Raw genomic sequence first — 20125 nt, 5'->3', positions numbered from 1 at the left:
TATTCACGCCATAAAAAAAAACTACCCCTCTTCATTAATCATTCTATTCTTCTCTGAATTTTTACCGGCAGCTAAGTGGCGTTCACTACTGTCGAGTGAGTTACACATAATAACCCGAGTTTGTGCGTTAACGAATTACTATTAGGGAGTATCAGATCTGAACTGATGGACCGTTTTATTATCAATATTATTATTACTTGTTAATCTACAACCCAAGTAAGAAACGCGCTCTAAGCCTAATGGCTCCAACAGGGAAAAATATCCCGATGAGGAAATAAAATAAGGAAATGAACAAACTACAAAAGGAGTAATGCGTAATCAAAATAAAATATTTTAGAGCAGTAACATTAAAATAGATCTTTCAACATATTTACTATAAAAAACAAGAGGAAGAGGAATAAGATAGAATTAAAAAAAGAAGAGAAACAAGATATAATTAAAAAAGAAGAGGAAGAGATATAAGATAAGACTTAAAAACAAGAGGAAGAGAAATAAAATAGAATAATAAAACAAGAGGAAGAGAAATAAGATAGAATAATAAAACAAGAGGAAGAGAAATAAGATAGAATTGAAAAACAAGAGGAAGAGAAATGAGATAGAATTAAAAAACAAGAGGAAGATAAATAAGATAGAATTAAAAAACAGGAGGAAGACTAATAAGATAGAATTAATAAACAAGAGGAAAAGGAATAAGATAGAATTGAAAAATAAGAGGAAAAGGAATAAGATAGAATTAAAAAACAAGAGGAAGAGAAATAAGATAGAATTAAAAAACAAGAGGAAGAGAAATAAGATAGAATTAAAAAACAAGAGGAAGAGAAATAAGATAGAATTAAAAAACAAGAGGAAGAGAAATAAGATAGAATTAAAAAACAAGAGGAAGAGAAATAAGATAGACTTAAAAACAAGAGGAAGAGAAATAAGATATAATTACAAAAAAAAAAGAGAAATAAGATAGAAGAGTGTGACCGAGTGTACCGTTAGGCGAGAGAACTCACCACAAGACAGTGGAAGACTGACTAAACTAGCCTGCAACCCTAGAAGGAAGGATGCTAAAAATAGCCCAGTGAGGAAAGGAAATGAGATAATACATAACCTACAAGATAAGTAATGAGTAATTAATATGAAATATTGTAAGATCAGTAAAGACGTCTAGAAGGAAGGATGCTAAAAATAGCCCAGTGAGGAAAGGAAATAAGATAATAAATAAACTACAAGATAAGTAATGAATAATTAATATGAAATGTTATAAGATCATTAACAACGTTAAAATAGATCTGTCATATAGAAACTATAAAGACTTGAAACAGCCTCTTCAACTTAAAAACATTCGCTACAACTTTGAACTTATGAAGTTCAAACTTCCTGATTAGGAAGATCGTTCCACAATCTGGTCACAGCTGGAATAAAACTATTGAAATACTGTGAACTATACTACCGTTAGATTTATGGGCCCTTGACTGGCCAGAAGGTATTACATTGGATCCTTCTCTCTGGTTACGGTTCATATTCCCTTTGTCTACATATACACCGAATTATCTGGCATATTCTTTACAGATTCTCCTCTGTCCTCATACACCTGACACCACTGAGATTGTCAAACAATTCTTCTTCGCCCAAGGGGTTAACTACTGCACTGTAATTGTTCACTGGCTATATATGAAAGATCTATTTTAATGTTACTACTCAAAAAATATTTTATTTTAATTACGTATTACTCCTTTTTTAGTTTATTTCCTTTCCTCATTAGGTTATTTTCCCTGTTGGAGCCCTTGGGCTTAGAGCACCCTTCTTTTCCAACTGGGGTTGTAACTTAGCAAGTAATAATAATAATAGTAATAATAATAATAATAATAATAATAGTAGTATTGAGTTTTATGATGGAAAATGCAAGACTGATATAATTAATTGCATACCTAGTTTACGAGCAGGTTACTACCGTCTTGGAAGATCTGAATGCAAAGGATGGTCAGAATTATAAAAAAAAAAAAATAACAAAATCTTATGCAACATGTATAATGAACTAATTGAACGACGGTACCAGGGATTGATATTTATACTACAACCATAGTTGGAAAAGCAACATGACATAAGCCAAAGGACTCCAACAGGGAAAAAATAGCCCAGTGAGGAAAGCAATAAATGAATAAATAAACTATATGAAAAGCAGTGAATAAAGAATATGAAATATCTTAAGATCAGTAACTTTAAAGAACTTTTTAAATCTGAACAATTAGTTAAGACATCTATATAACTCAGTAATCTAGTTGAACTAATTCATAAGTAACAAATACGATAGTAGATTATAAAATGCATTGCATACTACAATCCATTAACTTCAACGTAAGAAAAGTACTCACTGTTAAATTATTATTTCCTTTTTTTTTTTTTTTTTTTTTTTGCCAAAATCCGTACCCAGTCAGTATGATAATCTACCGGCATAGTCTTGGGTAGGGCCATAGCCTCTGTACCATGGTCTTCCACTGTCTTGCGTTAGAGTTCTCTTGCTTGAGGGTACACTCACGCACACTATTCTATCTAATTTCTCTTCCTCTTGTTTTGTTAAAGTTTTATTTGTTTATATGGGAAATGTTTATTTTAATGTTACTGTTCTTAAAATATTTTATTTTTTCCTTGTTTCCCTTCCTCACTGAGCTATTTTCCCCGTTGGAGCTCCTCGGCTTATAGCATTCAGCTTTTCCAACTAGAGTTGTAGCTTAGCAATTAATAATAATAATAATAATAATACTAACCTTAGCAAAAACATCAGATTTTTTCATTAAATTTATGATCAAAAATATAATCTTTAATCAATAATATTAGATTCCTTGAAATACAATGGATATTAATAACTCAAGTTAATGCCACTATAAAAAGCAATAAACATCAAATTATTTTAAAAAAGGGTAAAATATTACGGTAATTTAAAGCTAATATAAATCGAAATAAATTACCATAAGTACATCTTAAATGAAAAAAAAATATATATAAAAACTCCCAAATAAATTACCATAAGTACATCTTAAATAAATAAAAAAAAATATAAAAAAAAACTCATAAGTACGTCACATTCAAGAAGGGAAAAAAATATGATCGCGATGAGTGGCATGAAAAAAAATCAGCTTAGTAAAACGGGAGGGGAGGGGTTGGAGCAAGGGGAATATTATATACCACCCAGTGACCCAACTATTAGGAAATGGAGTCAAGGCTAAATCAAATCCTACCGTGGTGTGTATTACTGCGATAGGAATGTATAAAGGAGCGTGGCTAATTCCAATTGTAATATCGAATTAAATCACCGTATGGTTATTTTCTACAGCAACGAATCTACAAGAGAATTACCAAAGACGATATTGAAAACCGGAAGTTCTCGTATTGAACCGTGCAATAATTTCTTGGAAAGCAGCGAGAGAAATAGATTACTATTTCACGATTAGCCTATATCTAAGCCGGATGACGAAGAAAGAGAGAGAGAGAGAGAGAGAGAGAGAGAGAGAGAGAGAGAGAGAGAGAGAGAGAGAGAGAGAGAGAGAGAGAGGAAATTTTTTTTATTCGGAAACGACGTATTTGTAAATGCTATCTGCTTTTGAGAGAGAGAGAGAGAGAGAGAGAGAGAGAGAGAGAGAGAGAGAGAGAGAGAGAGAGAGAGAGAGAGAGAGTTAATGATTTGTTTTTATGTACGCCAGGTGAAAAGGAGAGAGAGAGAGAGAGAGAGAGAAAGAGAGGAATTTTTTTTATTCGGAAACGACGTATTTGTAAATGCTATCTGCTTTTGAGAGAGAGAGAGAGAGAGAGAGTGAGAGAGAGAGAGAGAGAGAGAGAGAGAGAGAGAGAGAGAGAGTTAATGATTTGTTTTTATGTACGCCAGGTGAAAAGGAGAGAGAGAGAGAGAGAGAGAGAGAGAGAGAGAGAGAGAGAGAGAGAGAGAGAGAGAGAGAGAGAGAGAGAGAGAGAGAGAGAATTATTTGTTTTTTTTATGTATGCCAGGTGACAAAGGCCCTAGGCTAATTTCCGATTGGTCTAAGAGAGAGAGAGAGAGAGAGATCAACATACAGATGCGCCTAGACTAATTCCAGTTGATAGACTAATCCAAAAAGGCGCACAAGGTAAACAGGCCTATATGAAGTCGTGCAAATCATCAGATTGAAAATTAAGCGCCAGAAGTACAGTCTGGAAAAATGGTGCACTGTCCCGTCTATCAGATAAGACCAGATCGACCTCAGATAACGCCGTTATCTAAACCCGATAAGAGCTTATACTATTGTACCCCAAGGCTATGACGCAAAACAAGACAATTTCAGATTATAATGTTAATAAATTCGAAAGTGAATTTCCCAACGCGCTAACAGTAGGTCAGTGGGATTAATAATGTTCATTACCTATCAGGTAATTAATATGCAGGACTATGGTCGTCTAATACTAGATATCAGATGTGTTGACAAATAAGTTCTGACAATCTTAAGTATTTCTTTTGATATATATATATATATATATATATATATATATATATATATATATATATATATATATATATATATATATATTACTAAGCTAAATATATAGTAAAGGGTCTAAACAGTCCTAAAATTACAATATACCTTTTAACAATACAGATAGTATAAACAGGGTTTATAAACATATCATTCAATAGTGTCAAATTAAAGGGAAAAAAATTACCGGTACATGAGATTTCAAAAAAAACGCCTTTAGCTCTTTTGTCCAATCTGTAATGAGAGCGTGACTAGCAAACCAAAAAAAAACGGAAACTCTTACATTACACAAACATATAGTGACAAATACACACGCCGCTCGCATACGCTAAACACATGCACACACACATATCACTACTGTTACCAAACTTAAGACTGAGAGAAAGGGGGGGAAAAACTCGTTCCCCGGCAGCTGTCTTACCTTCCATACACGCAGGAATCCCCGGGTTCAAAGGCAAATCGAAGCTGTCAGTGTATATCCACTGTTGTCAGATAAATTTAATAAATCCAAGTGAAACTGTATCAACGGAACCGAGGGAGAAACGCGGACACACGTCAACACGACAAGCCACGAAACGGGACTGACTGACTCAGATCGCGCCTGCGTGATTTTAACCCAAACAAGAACGGCCGCGCCATCTATCGGCCGCCGCCGTAAACTAGACCATCGGGCCAGCCATCAATCACGCAACTCTCGCTTACTCATTCTCTTTTCATTGTATTATAAATTCTGTAAATATCACCCATTTAATTTGTTCAATTCCGTATGTCAAGCGTGTCATCGTCTAGCATGAACAATATACATTTAACTTCAGTAATAATATGTTCATATTCGTCTGAAGTTTTACACTTAATGTATGTAATTGAACTATAATTTTACATAATTTACCTATTTGGTTATGGATCAGTTGCAAGTGCTAATTTCATTCCTATGATTGAAAGTGAATCGTCCAGCAATCTTCTTTGATTGCAAATTTGTAGCAATAATTTACTTCATTGCTTCAACATTTTTTTAACATCAATTTGCTACACTTAAATTCTACAATGGCACGTTTACAGTCAAATAAATTCTTCTTTTGTCTGATTTATGATAGATATATTTCACCAGCATCAAGATGACTGAAGAATTCATTAAATGATAAAAGAAAGTAAAAGTGAATATAAATGAAAATAGTTTTCAATTTGAAGTTTGCGTTGAAGGGATCACTAAAATCATCATCATCATCATCATCATCTCCCCCTACGCCTATTGCTGCAAAGAGCCTCGATCACTGAAATACGAAATTAAATAAGAAAAATCATTATAATATCATTAAATGATAACTGAAAATAGCCAAATATGACGTGGCATGTATCAACACTTTCTACTTAAAAAAAAAATCTTTACTAAATCCATTTCTTCCTAGTAAAGATATTTCATGGTTCACTATTTCCATTTCTCTTTGGTTAAGGTATTCCGAAAGGCACCATTAGATAAGTCATAGAATATTGGTTGGTTAGTTGACTGATAAAATGATTGATAATTAATCAACTGATCAAATGCCTGATTTATGGACAAGGTTTCTCCCACGAAACTAGGCCTATTCCAGAATGAAAGTATATTATAGGCCTATTCCATTATATACTGGGCAATCATAAAAATATTGCCTATTAAAAACAACTTACTCAGAAAAAGGAAAGAAAGACTTTAAATGTTGTCGAATAACCAAAAATAGCTGTGTTTAACTATAATAATTACTATATAAAAATTTTTCTGCGTTTTCATTGAACATGATCCTAGTTTTACAGTCCTACATTTCTGCTTTCTCTATTCAAATCTCCTATTACCTTTTCCAATTCCTCCTTTGATTCAATAACATCATTTCAATGAGATGATATATGAACATTTGCAATGCTTGCTTACTAGGATGCATGAAATATCATAGGATGTTGGGCTCAATATTGATAGAAGAAAGACAGATGATGAGAACGGAACATGCAATGGAAGATGAAATATCATTGGAAGAAAAAAAGGATTGATGAGGTAGAATCACTTAAATATTTAGGAACTATGATCTCTAATACAGGTTCTTTAGAACTGGAGTTTAAATGAAACGAAAAAGCAAATCAATGGCTAGATGAAATAACATTTGGAAATCAAATCGTCTGAAATTACACATAAAAATCAGGCTATATATCAGTTTAGTGAGATCGGTGGACATGAGTCAATATCCAACAGATTTTGTGGATTTGAGAGCAAAGCCCTCAGAAGAATATTGGGAGTTAAATGGCAGGACAGAATTAGAAATGAAACTATAAGAGAGATTACTCGAGTGCCATATGTGGTTGAGATCATGATGAGGGATAGATGCAGATGGTTTGGGCATGCTCTTCGCACTCCCCAAGAGAGATTAGTTCACCAAACATTTAATTGGGATCCACAAGACACTAGAAGAGTTGGAAGTCCTAAGCCCACATGGCTGAGGACTATGAAGTGAAAAGTAGGAAATGCTGAATGGAGAAGTATTGACTTGAAAGGCTCAAGATAGAAACGACTGGCGAAATCTAACTGAGGCCTTTTGCGTCAATAGGCATAGGAGAATATGATAATGATATGAACATTTAATACCGTCTTAGCCTACTACTCCATCTCATACTCTATGAACAGAAGCCTAATGCTGAATGAAGAAATTATAGTAGTAACATTAATGATAATAATCGTGTTAAAAAAAAAATAACAATTCATTTACAAATAACTAAAATTGTCACTGAATCGATTTTTTTTAATCAATTTTAGATAAAATGTTTTTAAATTTATCATCCATATGTACTCTACATTTTAAGTTTTTCGTCTAGTTTTAGAAAATATCCTTAATTTTACTCTTTTACCTAAAGTAATTACACAAAATCAAACGTGAAATAATTTTCTCCAATCAACCAACCGTCCACTCATTTTCACTGTAATCCATTGCCTCTAGCACTAGTCCCCCAAAGCCTGTAACAAATGATGATGATGAGACACCAGGCCACGCCCCCCTCCGTACTCCCTTCAGATTACCATTAAAAAATCGTAATTAAATATATAGCAACGTGTATCTTTTTCCCTCCTCTGAAACGGCGTTGGTGACCATAATCATTGTGACGCCAGTTTCGTATCAAAGCCGGTATTTATCGATCACTCTTGTAAAAAACACACCAGTGATAAATTATATAAACTGAAAAACAAGGAAATGAAAGAACTCGGAAGCGTTATTTTTGTTGTTGTTGTTATTGTTATTCCTGTTTAAGTTATCTAATAAAACTTCCCAAAGAAAATTTAGTTTCTTAGATAACTTCCAAGATGACGTCACTATTCTTGTTCCTGTATTATATTTTTTTTTTACTTTTCTTAACTTATTATATTCTACATCTTGCTCTTTCCTCTTTATTATACTTATTTTTCTCTCTTTTTCGTTTGCTTGTATGCTTTTTAACTAATTCTTAAGGAGTTTTAAGACCATTAGCTTGTATTTTTCTATATGGTCGAATTTCACAATAACCACAATTTCTCCTCCATAATTGCTTGCCTGAATTTGGAAGCGAATAGGTCTAGGCTAAAATCTTTAACATGCTCCGCATCATGATTGGCCGCCTCCTTCTCACATTGACTTATGAAAACATGATAATAATAATGATAATAATAATAACAAAACAGATTATAGATAATTATGATACCTTAAATTGTGACCCACAGGGCTGGCGTGTGCCACTTGCTATATCAGAGTAATGATATAATGTATATTTGCGAGTGAAGCGAGCCACGACAGAGTAAAGACCATTTGTGTATGGAACATGTTAAAAATTTCAGGCTGGACACAGTCACAACCATTAATTTCTATCTTTTTTCCTTCCTTATTCTCCAAGTAGAGGAATTTATATAGACTCATTAAAAATACTGTGTATTATCATATTAGGGCTTGGGTAAAATAATTACATTAGGTTTTTCTTTGAAAATTTGTGTGAAATCTGAAGGGTAAAGCTCTTGAGATTAAAGTTTTAAATTCGTGATAACGAGAGACGATTCTGTCCCTATTTCTCCTCTACTGATGCGTCAGCTTTCTCTCTTTCCTTTCCCCTTTTCTAAGCTGCCATTGCTAATCTTCTTCTTCTTCTTCTTCTTCTTCTTCTTCTCTCTCTCTCTCTCTCTCTCTCTCTCTCTCTCTCTCTCTCTCTCTCTCTCTCTCTCTCTCTCTCTCTCTCTATAAGACATCCAGATCTCTTAACACCAGCAAACACTGATACTTATTAATATCCTGGTGGTCTAATGATCGGATATTTCTTTCATGCTCTGGTCCAGTGGTGATAGTAAAATTAAGTGACTGGCTAGGGTTTGTTTGTAAGGTATGTAAAAACGAGGGAAAGAGTCAAGGAATGGATGAAGTGAATTATTGTTGCATTATGGTAAAACGACAGAAAAAACTATATGAATTGTAGAAACATGAAATTACTTATGATAAGGGGTTGGCCCAAGAAGGAGACATATGAAATAATTGGTAAAGATGGGACAGTACTGGTAAAGACAAGGAAGAGGCTTAAGTTTATTAGAATAATCTCTAAAAACTGAAAATTTAAATCAAATGAAAATATGGATAGAATCTGGACCTTAAGAAAGAAAAGGCAAGCAAGTAGTTATGTTATTACTCTCTTTACTTTAAGAGTTTAAGGTCTGTTTTTCTGGTCCCATCCCACAGGGAAACCCTATACATTAAAGGACCTACAAGATCTGTTAGTCATATACATTCTTGTTAACTGATAAATCCACAATATCGAAGCACTTAGATAACAAAAAAGTCTTCAGTTTCTTCCTAAAGGCCTTAATATTTTAATCTATCAGAGGTATAATGGAAGATTTTACTGTACAGTCTTGGGGTCGCATGTTTGAAATCTGTAGAACCTACAGTTAGACATATCTTAGCACCAATAATTTGAAACCAACTGTAACTATTCTCGTGTCTACACGATTCATTGGCAAATATATTGTCTATTCGTGTCTAAGGAATAACTATATCCATAGCATTAATCGATATACATTGAAATTTAAGAAGTGTTATTCATAAAGAATTTGCTGGAATGAAATAAAGCTAGAAATTTTTACAGGTGAACCAAGTTATCCTCTAAGATGGGCCGTTACAAAACGTAAGTTTTGCTATATGAATGTCTTGAAATATCGTTTTCCAGTGAGCCGTTTGAAAGATGTTATTACTACCTTACTACTATTCGGAAATTCCCTAATGGCAATTAGCAGTTGACATCTGGAGTCCACGCCCTATTTTAACCCTAAACCAAGTAATTAGTTACTTAATCTGCAACTGTAGAATTTAGAACCCTATTATACAAGGTAGGTAATTTTAAGTAGTAACCTATACGTAGGGGATAACCTATTCTTGCCTCTAATACCCTACCCCAGAGTACCAATTCTAATAGGGTATGAACTAAATACGTAAGGTTAATTAATACCCTGTAGGATTAAACAATTTCAGGTTTTTAAGGTTAGCACAAGTTTAGGGAGGTGTATGTATGATGCGACCACCGGTATGTGTAATGACGCCAGACTAAGAAAACGGCAATGTAAGGGGGTGCGTTAATTTCCCCGTTAGGTAAGTAGGTAAGGACGCGGCAGGGTGTATGTATGATAGCGGCCACCTGTATGTATGATGATGTCTAAGAATACGGCAGTATATGGGGGGGTCGCTGGGGGCGTTAGCTTCCCCGTTAGGTAAGTAGGTAAGGAAACAGCTTGTAGGTTAGGTTAGGGGAAAAGTTTAGGTTAGTTGGTGTATATATTTAATGCTTGCCGGAGGAACTGGCCGCTGATATACAAAGACTCCGATACAGATTGTAGGTTAGTTTAGCTTAATGGGTGTCCATTTTCTATGCACGTTGGAGAAACTGGCCGCTGATATACAAAGGCTCCCAAGTGTGAGTTTACTATCCCTCTACTTCTAATTTTGTGCTTTGTTAATTTCTCTTCAATTATTTGAACTTTATGTGTAATATATTATCTTATGTTTTATGGATGTCTGATCATCAATACTGTATTATGGGTGGTAACCACAGTTAATTTTTTTCTTCCCCTCCTTTCATAAGAAAATTATCAAGGATCCTAGTAGGAAATGGTAGTTATTTGGTGAGGAACCCTCCGCCAAATAGTATATTATGTCTTGCTCTAATGGTATATATGCATAAATCACACAGAAAATAGTTAGAATCTATATAGTTCATGTGTGTCGTAGGAAACCAGAGTTATTGGTATGAGGAAAACAGAGCGAGGGAAAAATCCTGCTTACCTAAACTAACGTCGGGGAATAGGTCCGCTAACCCTTACTGGGGATGTGCTTCATCCCCTTTTGCGATCGCCTATTCCCTTATATGACCTATTATGCACCTGTTGTAGCCCTTGGGCTTATAGCATCATGTTTTTCCAACCAGGGTTGTAGCTTGGCTAGTAATAATAATAACAACAACAATAATAATAATAATAATGATAATAGTACAATAAAGCATAATTCCCATTGACATTAAATGATATTGTAAATATTTTGCACACCAGTGGTTACAACATGACATGTTCACTATGAAGCTTATTATAATTGCTACAAATTTCATAAATTATAATTACATTAGAGATGACATCATACAGACAATACTGTATGTGCAGTAAGTCACCATCACCTTTCCAACCTTTAAATCAGCATCTTGAGACATTGATAGAATTCACATTATTGTTTTATATGTAATTCATTATTTTCCTGCCATTCTTAATTTCAATTAGATTATCTCAAAACAGTCAACACTTTACTATTCTTTTCTGATTTGGTGAGAAGTTAAACTATCCTACCATTACTTGGATTTGTTGTTGTATTAGAAAAAATCAAGTAAGCTTTGGCCAGGAACACTATGTTGAGGTCTGTCTAGGTAAGCAAGTGGGTTGCTGAAACCCTTCCATGAACACGGCTAGGGTATCTCATTTTGAATTAAGGGGAAAGGGATGGTATGATAGATACTATAGTCCATTTCTTTTAGCAAGTCATATTTGCACCGACTTGCATGGGTGCCCTTTTAACTCGGAAAAGTTTCCTGGTCGCTGATTGGTTGGAATTATCTTGTCCAACCAATCAGCGATCAGGAAACTTTTCCGAGCTAAAAGGCACCGCTGCGAGTCGGTGCAAATCTGCATCGCTAAAAGAAATGGACTATAGTAACAGTCTACTGGTAAAGATTTACTGATTTGTTATAACATGGTAGATTATAAGTTAACATAGCCTATTGGGATCTCACTAACTTACTAAGGGTATTATGTAGAATATAGGGACAAATACATAACAACTTCATGATTTGATTTACTCCTCCTAGGGGTTAGCTAAATTTATCATGACTACTGTATAGCCATTTTCCTTAAGGTGAGGCTAGGTTACCTAAAAACTATAACGGAAGTTAAAAACCGTACAAATTTGGACTATTTATGAATTATGCCATGACGTTACATCCCTACTATTTGTTGTTTTATTCTTTCTTATCATGTGTCATTCTGTCAAAGGCAGAAAACACCTTACTTGTCTACTTTTTATTTGTTCTGGTACATATTCAAACCTTTGTCCTTTGCATAGGAGAGATAACAGAAAAGCTGGAGAATACTGCTGTTAAAATTTTATGAGGTGAAAACACCCGACCCGTAATTACCAGTCGGTGACAGGGAAGCACTGACAAACCACTTTGATTTCAGCTGTTGGTGTGAAAAAAAGCACGCTAATAGAAGAAGCTGTGAATGGACATTCTCACTGGCTGCTTTGATTTGTTTTTGCTTTCTCTTTTCAGAATGTTTGGGAATGAATCTCTTCGGTGGGGCTACCGTCAGAGATGTGAACTTCCCCAGGGGTGTCAGATCATATACGGGTCACTGTTTTGTTGAAAAAGGAGATAGCCCATATCTTCACCTTTTATGGCCAGCTTGCAGAGGACACTCCTGTAGTCAGGCCTCCCCCTGTGATGAGGGTTGGGAGGGCCCATCCTCCCAGTGGGAAGTGTACGTCAGGAAGAAGAAGTCTTTCTTGATGTCGAAGAATGACCCTTCCCTGTCAGTCTCCTTTGGAGGCCGCTCTGGCAAGAAAGATGGCCCTATAACCTTAGGACAAACCTCAAAGCAGGTAAACTGTACCGTTTTCCCTAGAGAAACGGTACGACCTGGCCCTCGGGGTAACCCAGTTTCAGGTTAATGACTCCTTAAGACTTATGGCCTTCCTTGGGCCTGAAGGGTTTGCACTCCAAGGACAGGCTGATGAAGGTGCTGGCTATGGGGCTAGAACAGGAGAGAGTTTCTGCTCCTGCCAGAAAAGCCTTCGGCTCTTCTCCTTCCAGAGAGAAGATAGTCTCTTTTTCTGTCTCATACCCTCAGAGTCCACCACCACCACCTTTTCGGGCGCTCTTCCATGTTAGCCCCCCTAACATATGTGAGACACTTATCATTGTGCCTTTTATATGCCCCCCCTGGGATTCGTGTATGTGATGACGTGCAATGCTTTTCTCAACGCGCCCTCTGAGCTTGTTGACCCTTGCTAGCCTGATTTAAAGAAAAACCCAAAGATGCATGCTGTCTCTCTTGTAGGGCACTCAGAAAGTTCAGAGCTCTCAATCCATTGCCTTCAGGAGTGTTTCTACATGTGCACTTTGTCTTCTGATCCCTATAGCGATTATGATTGCTACGAGAGCCAATGATGTGCTCTGGCCCCTAGGAGCGCATTTGCTCCAGAACGCAGTACAGTGAACCCTCGCTACTTCGCGGTTCGACAATCGCGGATTCACCACTTCGCGGGTTTTTTCCATAACCCATATATATATACATATCGCGGATTTTCCGGAAAATTCGAAAATACCGCGAAATCTGAAGACAACCAAATACGATATTTTGTTACCTGTAATTCCATTAATACTGTAATTAGTAATATCTGCTCTTACTGATTGTTCATTGCATTACATATGATATATAATTCAGCACAGAAAGAAATAAAACACGAAAAGAGAATGTGATCATACGATAATACTGTACAGTACTGTATACAGTACAGTACGTAGTAAAATTAAATCGAACATGAAACGCAAATCAGATGCAGTCATACCATATTAGAATGGTGTAAGGCTGCTGATGGCTACTACTGTACAGTACTACAAATGTAATGGATGTGCTTCTTTTCCATAAATCTTTTGTATGTATACGTACGTAGTACTGCATCCAATAATATTCTTTGTTGCAAAAATCACATTTCGAATAAGCGTACGAGAGAGAGAGATAGAGAGAGAGAGAGACACACACACATCCTACAGTACAACAAAAGCGTAAAATAGCGTACGTAAAGCTGTATTATTATTATTGTTATTATTATTATTATTGTTGTTGTTGTTAATAAAATTATTATTGTTATTATTATTATCATTATTATTATTATTATTATTATTACTGTATTACTGTACTGTATTATCATACGATAATTCAGTACTGTATACAGTACGTAGTAAAATTAAATCGAACATGAAACGCAAATCAGATGCAGTCATACAATATTAGAATGGTGTAAGGCTGCTGATGGCTACTACTGTACGTACAGTACTACAAATGTAATGGATGTGCTTCTTTTCCATGAATCTTTTGTATGTATACGTACGTAGTACAGTACTGCATCCAATAATATTCTTTGTTGCAAAAATCACATTTCGAATAAGCGTACGAGAGAGAGAGAGAGAGAGAGAGACACACACACACACACATCCTACAAAAGAATAAAACACTGTAGCATACGTAAAGCTATTAAATATTGTTATTATTATTGTTGTTGTTAATAAAATTATGATTGTTATTATTATTATCACTATTATTATTATTATTACAGTACTGTACTGTATTATTATCATTATTTATTATTATTATTATTAATACGTACGTACGGTATGCGCGGGGTATCTTGTATGAGTTGGTAACCTACGCATCATATACTGTAAGACGGGTTGTGATTGGTTCAAGCGCTGATAGATGACGAATCAGAACTCAAGTTTTGTTATCTAGCCTGTGATTGGTGTTTTGCCATCATCTCCAACCCGCAGCATCTAGGTTCTCGCGGGCCCGGGTCGTCCACTCTCTGTTCCCGCGTATCGCTGAGTAGACGTTCTTAAGTTTGTGAATCTGTGCTGTGTGCGACCTTTTTAAGTTGAACTTTTTGTCAAATCCTACTGTACAATGGCTCCCAAGCGTTCTGCTTCTACTAAGGCTGGTAGTGAGCTTAAACGCCACCGAAGGATGATGACGATAGCTGAGAAGGTTACGCTTCTCGATATGTTAAAAGATGGTAGAAGTTACGCGTCCGCTGGGCGCCATTTTGGCATCAACGAATCTACTGTTCGCTATATCAAGAAGGACGAGGCGAACATTAGAAAGACGGCTGCAATCACCTTTAGCAGATCAGCGAAGCGAGTCGTTACAACGCGTAATAAAACGATCGTACGCATGGAAGGTGCTTTAGCTGTGTGGATTGCCGACTGCCGGAAGAAGAACATAGCCTTGGATACGAACACCATCCAAACAAAGGCTTTGAGCTTGTATGAGAATTTTGCTGCAAAGGAACCTAAAGACGACGACGGCAACCATGCTGAAGAAGATGATGATGCAGATGGTCCTCAACCAGGGACATCCACTGATTCCCAGCCTCAGAAACGTTTTTCCGCCAGCAAAGGATGGTTCGTGAAGTTTCAGAAACGCTTCGCCCTGAAAAGCGTTTCCCTGCATGGGGAGGCTGCTTCGGCTGACACTGCCGCTGCTGAAACTTACGTGAACCAGACGTTCAAGAATATTATCGCCGAAGGTGGATACAAGCCGGAACAAGTCTTTAATATGGATGAGACCGGCTTGTTTTGGAAGAGAATGCCGTCGCGAACTTTCCTGTTCAAAGAGGAAGCCAAAGCCTCTGGCTTTAAAGCATTCAAGGATCGCGTTACCCTCGTGATGTGTGGCAATGCTGCTGGATTTTTGCTAAAGCCGGGGCTTATTTATAAGTCGAAAAATCCTCGCGCTTTGAAAAATAAAAATAAGAATCTCCTTCCCGTGTACTGGATGCATAATCAAAAAGCATGGATTACGAAGATGCTGACCTCCAACTGGTTCCATCAGTGTTTTATCCCGCAAGTCAGCAAATATCTCTTAGAGAAGGGCTTGCCATTCAAGATCCTTCTCCTTATGGATAACGCTGGTGGACACGCAACTGACCTGTCGCATGAGGGCATTCAGGTTGAGTTCCTGCCACCCAACACCACGTCATTAATTCAACCGATGGACCAGGGGGTTATCAGGGCGTTCAAGGCCCTCTACACGAAGAACACCTTGGCGGACCTCGTTGCGTGTGTGGATGCTGCCCAAGATGATGAGGATGAAGATTTTAACTTGAAGGCGTACTGGCGGCAGTACACCATAGCCACGTGCCTGCAGACTATTCAGAAGGCACTTCAAGAGATGAAACCTGCAACTGTGAATGCGAGCTGGAAGAAGTTGTGGCCCCAGATTGTTTATGACGACGAGAGATTTACACCTGCTGAAATCCAACACTCTGCAGTACGCAAATCTGTGCAGTTGGCTGCCATAATTGGAGGTGACGGGTTTGGCGACATGACGACTGAAGACGTCGACGAGTTGTTGGACTGCCATTCCCAGCCCCTAACTGACGCAGACCTCGAAGACCTGACGAAATCGGCAAGCGAAGAAGAGAGTGAAACCCAGGAAGAGACCCAAGAAAATGTCGAAGAAACGGGCTTAACATTAGAACGGCTTGCCAAGGCCTGCAACCATGCGAAGGAGTTGAAAGAAATGTTGCAAGAGTGGGACGAGGATATGGTTCGCTCGATGCAATTCTGCAACAAGGTTGATGACATAATGACTCCCTACAAAATGCTCTTAGATCGAAAAAAGAAGCAGCGGCAACAACTTCCGATCACAATGTTCTTCCAGCCTCACAAAAAAGAGCCAGTTCCTCCTGCTAGTACGCCTTCGGAAGAAATTGAAGAAGTTTCCCAGGAAGAAGTTGAAGAGGTGTCCCAGGAAAAGACACCTCCGTCTGAAGAGACGTAAAATACTACCTGGCTGCACAGTAGAACACATCATCAGCTTCATCATCATCATTTCTACTGTGCAGCAAATTCATCGCCATCATCATTCAAGTTTTTCTTCAACTTCTTTCGTGGTGAGTACAGTAACAATCTTTATTTTTTACTTTAATATTCTTACATTCTAAAACTGTATTTGTGCCTGTTTTATAGTTTAGTACTGTACGTACTGTATGCATTAAGTTAAAGGGAAGGTTTTAAAAGTCTACATGTTGTAACCTATCATATTTTTTTTGTTTAAAATTTACATTTACATACGTAAAACAATCTCTCTCTCTCTCTCTCTCTCTCTCTCTCTCTCTCTCTCTCTCTCTCTCTCTCTCTCTCTCGTAAATTGATTTTTTATGTTTAAAATTTACATTTACTGTACGTACGTAAAACAATCTCTCTCTCTCTCTCTCTCTCTCTCTCTCTCTCTCTCTCTCTCTCTCTCTCTCTCTCTCTCTCTCTCTCTCTCTCTCTCTCGTAAATTGTTTTCCTGCTTTGCTACGTACAATACTGTATGTGCTGTACAGTACTACTGTATATGATTTTATATAGATACGGTAAATTATATTTGTAAGGTAACATATTTTGTAAATGCTTTTACTGTAAATACTGTACTGTATCATTATTTATCACTATCATCATGCGCGTTAAATGCCTTGTTTGTTCTGAGCGTGGTTGTTTACTGAGCGTACAGTACTTTATGACGCCGTCGTTTCAGGCGGCGTCATAAAGAAAAACATTTCATTTGGAAGTCCTAAGAAAAATACGTAAACTAAAACATTGGTAATAAAAAAATCAACATACTGTATAATCAATATACTGTAATCGATGCAAAAACTAACCTATACATATATGTGTACACTAAATGAGTTTGTTTCTTCATTATGATCAGAGATGAACGTAAACAAAACATTGGTTGCCATTTTTTATCGTGCTTTTTAGGTGTTTAGGAAACGCATGATATAAAATCGCCTTTAATATTTGTGCCTGTTTTAGTTTAGGGTGCTGTAGTACATGCATTAAGTGTTCTGTACATTAAAGGGTGGTTTGTTTACAGTACTACGTACAAGGGAAGGTTTTAAAAGTCCGAATATACATGTTAGATAAATAGGTAAATATGATGTCACTACTTCGCGGAATTTCACCTATCGCGGCCGCGTCTGGAACCTATCTACCGCGATAAACGAGGGTTCACTGTACAGTAGTTCACCTGTGCGCGTCCGCCAGTTAATTTGTAATATACCTCCCTTCCTCGCTATGATGAGTATCGTCCAACAGTGATTGCGACCACAGCTCGCATTCCTTCTTCTAGTGTGTGCCTAGAGACAGGTAGACAACCGATGAGCTACCTATCACATGTCATGAAGTGATGCGTTCTTCTACCATCAGACTACAGGCTACAAGTGTCCACTTGCTAGAGGTCTAAAGAGACCCTGGACTCATTCCAGGGGTATGAACCTCCAGGTGGGACTGCCACCTAGAGCCCTTTCTCTTGCAAGAATGCACTCCTGAGGCCATGAGGACATGTGCTCCTTAGAAAGATTAATCCTCAATTACAAGACATGGGATTATTGTAATTAAATTGGATGAGAGAAGACGTAGACGTTAATACCAGTTGACATCTCCTTTAGGAGATACATACTTGTACCACCTTATGTCCTTTTGGTGTCAATGACCTTAGATGTCAGGATGCCGGAGAACTTTAGATCAATCAACCACCCTAGGTCCCACAGGGGCTCCAGGTCACCTAGAGAGATCTCATATGTAAACAAATTCTGTCCTTCCCCAGCATCCTTTTGAGTGGATGAAGATCAGTTCAGACCCCGAGTTGAGGATTTCAAGGATAAGGATGGCACCCACAAGCCTCCTTCCCTCACTCCCTGAGGGTTCCTGACCCAGAGAGCAACGACTGCAAGACGATTCTTAAGAATAAGGCTTCTCAGCTAGTCATGGACCCAAGTACTAAACATGAAGTCCAGGCTTTGAAGGGCAAAGGATGCAGTTTCACCTTGCAAGGACATTGTGGAATGTTCTCCTAGATGCTTGCCATATCGGAGACAAGAGCGGGAATTCTACCTTGAATTTGACCCCCCTGGACACCGGCCATGTACGGTGTCAGAAAGGGATAATATCGATGAGCCTGACTATGACTCTGATGCCTTTGATGGCGCTATTCCTCAGCTGGCCTGTTCGAAGGCCCCTGACTCGGAGGAGGGCGAATCGGAGTCCACCTTTCTGTGGGTACTCGCCTGCATAAAAAATGTGAATGGTCTAGGTGAGGCTCCTTGCTCACTCCTAAGGGGAGGAAGGCAGCCATTGATAGACTTAGCAGGGCCCCTGGACTGATAGACTACGATTGGAACTTTCTTGGTCTACTGTATTCTGGTCTTGGAAGCCCTGGCCAAAGTGGACGCCCAGGTGTCAGTAAGAAAAGACTCGATTAGGGTAGGGAGGTCCACTAAGATCATTTCTCTGGTGTTTGTGCAATAGCCTCTTACCACTTGACCCTGTGATGTCCGCACTTGCACATAATATCCTGGAAGATTTGTTGGTCTCCCAACGTGTTGTCATTGTGGCCTCCGACGCAGCCGATTGCCCTGCGCGCGCGTGCCAACATTCTGGTCCGCACGAGCTCTTCATTCTGATCCCACACGTCAATCTGATTCTTGCGCACTCTATGAAATCTCGCCCGCTCGCGCGTGAGTATTTCAACAGTCTCCCGCTCGCGAGTCCAGGTTATTCACCCGCGCGCATCAGCGCTCCGACAGTCTCTCGCGTGCGACCCCCAGGTATTCCCCATCGCGAGAGCGCCAGCGCGCTTCCTAGCGCAATCTCCAATACCCTCCCCCGCGCGAGGCTGCTGGACAACTCGTGGTTAGGGCGCCATCGCCACATTCCCCCCCCCCCCAAGCACAGAACAGCGCGCTTGCCGGTAGGGGGGAAGGTTACAGAAAGGCCCAGGGACATGCCGTCCTTATCTTTTTACAGGCGACTTCCCCTCCAGAGGGAGTGTCTGACAGCGCAGCCGTCAGCCTGGTTTGGGACTCTAATCAGAGCAGTAGCACAGGCTTTCAAGCGGTTCTCTCTGAGTTGAGCCACAAATCCTTGGCTGCAGCTACTCCCCCGAAGAGGAAAAGAGGAGTTTCGGACGAGGTAACTTCTCTGAGGACGTAGCTGTCTCCTCGTAAGTCTTCGAGGCAGGCACTCTCCCCCCTCAGACTTTTCTCCCTCACCTTCGGACGAAGTTTTCCCGCCCTCAGGAGAGTCACGGGAAGTGAAACGTTCCCCAATCACACCATTGAGGGAAACCCCACCTCGCGCAGTAAAGTCTTCTCGAATAAGGGTGGAGAAGAGCCTGCCTCCGTCGTTGTTGGAGTCCTGCATCCCTCCCGGGAGGGAGTCAAACGACTCCAAGACAATACCGGGAGTCCACTAGCACCAAAATCTACAGGCTCAGACATTCTTTCGTTATGGGAACGAACCTGTTTTGA

At 38.3% G+C, this 20125-nt stretch overlaps 1 protein-coding gene across 1 annotated transcript in view; it reads left to right on the top strand.

Annotated features, from left to right (window-relative positions):
- Nucleotides 1–9695: 9695 nt before the first annotated feature.
- LOC137622832 (coiled-coil domain-containing protein 12-like) overlaps nt 9696–20125 on the top strand; it is a 56619-nt gene continuing 46189 nt past the window's right edge. The window contains exon 1 of the mRNA XM_068353413.1: nt 9696–9846. The gene's annotated coding sequence lies outside the window, so the exon portion shown is untranslated. The remainder of the gene's footprint in view (nt 9847–20125) is intronic.

Source organism: Palaemon carinicauda, chromosome 29 (assembly GCF_036898095.1).
Source record: "Palaemon carinicauda isolate YSFRI2023 chromosome 29, ASM3689809v2, whole genome shotgun sequence".
NCBI lineage: Eukaryota > Metazoa > Arthropoda > Malacostraca > Decapoda > Palaemonidae > Palaemon > Palaemon carinicauda.
This window is presented reverse-complemented; position numbering and strand designations above follow the sequence as displayed.